Raw genomic sequence first — 1,982 nt, 5'->3', positions numbered from 1 at the left:
CAGTACAAGCTGATGTTGTTTTGTCACATACACATGTATCAGTGGCATGTTTGTCCAATTTCTGTACTGTACCTTGTATTCTTTCACTTTAGATACATGAAATAAACTGAAAGTCATAAATCATGACATTTTCTAAAAAATCCACATTAGCTGTTCACACAATTTTTGTTTCTCATATGATTATGGCTAGATTCTTTGTGTTCATTTGCAAACATTGACACGATTGACGTCTCTCTGCATTTTATGCAATACAATGGCAGGTGAGTTTGAAATGAAATAAGGTTAACAGGTGAAGATGCCTTTTTTTGTAGGCTGCCATCTTAGTTTTGTGAGTTGGTTTGGTTTGTTTTTTTTACTATTTTGATGTTTCTTTTTCATATGGACTCCACAACAGCTGCTTTTAGGGCCAGGTTGATCAGCTGGGCAGTTGGCTAACCAGAACGATGTGTTTATGTTAGATGAATCATTGAATCTGTAGTAGATGACTGCATTCTGCACTAAAGCTAAATACACATAGCCCTCAGACATCTGGGCAGCATATGACACTCGCCCATCCACAATCGGTTTCAGAGTGTTGCTAACATGGGTCTACTTGTAAGGGAGCCTCATAAACTAGTTTGTCGTTTAACCATCTCAGAATGTGTATTGCAGTCACATTCCAATGATGTATTGTTTGACCTTATGGGAAATAAGAATTACTTTGATAGGTTCTGTTTGTTTTCAAACGTTTCTTTAAAGCTACAAGAATTACACAAATTTTCTGATAACATACACACATGAACAGCAGTCGTTTCTACGATGTCAATTGCAGATTTCAAAACTTGAATGTGTATGATTGTGTAACCAAATCACCATGTCAATTTCAGCATACATTTAAAATTGAAAAATAAATGCAGAAAATGTGAGTTTTTTTGTCTTTCAAATCACAACCAATATACAGAATTAATTGCAGGATAAAGACAATAACTGTTTAGTGTCTTTTAATACATTGTATTAGCTGTATTTTTTTTACTTGCTCGAAACAGGAATAATAGCTTGCTAAAGCTTGCATTACACCTGTTTCCTAGCTTCATACAAATACAGCTGATATTTAAAGACACTAAACAGTTATTGTTTATGAATATGTTATCACAAAGATATAATGGTTGATCCCTTAACAAACCCTTAATTGTAATTAAAATAACATGATATTGTGACATGAAAACAACAGAGCATGAAATATCTCTTTGTAAATATATTTGGTAGCTAAAGACAACATGAAGGGTTCTACATGTTCTAGCTGCAGTATAAAAAGTGAAAAGAATATGAAATCAATGAGCTAAATACCAATCTTTGTTATTTGTCTCTTTTTGGTAGCACAGAATCACCAAGAACTAATTTTATTAATCTTAGTATTACAAAATTATATGCATTTGCCTATACTAACAACATTATTTTGTCAAGTGTAGAGTTGGCAACATTTTAGCCCATTTTAATGTTAAAAACAGTATTTGGACACAAACTGAACTGAAGCTTTTTTTTACTTTTGTACAGATATTAGAAAGGTGAAATGTGTGCTCAATGGTGGATTGGAAAAAGAGGTAGCTGACAAATCAAAAGGAAAAAGAAGATTGAAACGTGAAAGGTTTTTGTAAATTATTTATATAAAATGCCAAAAAATTATTTAAAGTAGATTTGGTGTCTTTTTCTCAGCATCCCAGTTGGACATGTTCCAAAGGAAATTTCAATGATTAAAAAAAACATGCACAACCAGTGTGTGTTTTATCAAATGATCAAGGCTGTTATGGTTTAAAATGATCCCTTTTCAACCTCTCTATTGTTGGTTGTTCTATCAAGGCTGTTATGGTTTAAAATGATCCATTATCAACCCAATTATTGTTGTTTATTCTATCAAGGCTGTTATGGTTTGAAATTATCAATTATCAGCCTTACTATTGTTGTGTGTTCTATCAAGGCTGTTATGGCTTGAAATTATCCATTAT

General features: G+C 32.5%; 1 long non-coding RNA gene across 1 annotated transcript; it reads left to right on the top strand.

Moving 5' to 3' along the window:
* The first annotated feature begins 209 nt into the window (after nucleotides 1–209).
* On the top strand, nucleotides 210–1,625 carry LOC139483654 (uncharacterized). The gene is made up of 2 exons (XR_011655069.1): nucleotides 210–260; nucleotides 1,534–1,625. It is a non-coding gene; the product is annotated as an uncharacterized lncRNA (long non-coding RNA).
* The last annotated feature ends 357 nt before the right edge of the window (nucleotides 1,626–1,982 follow it).

Source organism: Mytilus edulis, chromosome 7 (assembly GCF_963676685.1).
Source record: "Mytilus edulis chromosome 7, xbMytEdul2.2, whole genome shotgun sequence".
Classification (NCBI taxonomy): Eukaryota; Metazoa; Mollusca; class Bivalvia; order Mytilida; family Mytilidae; genus Mytilus; species Mytilus edulis.
The sequence above is the reverse complement of the archived record's forward strand: the minus strand, read 5'-3'. Positions and strand labels throughout refer to the sequence as shown.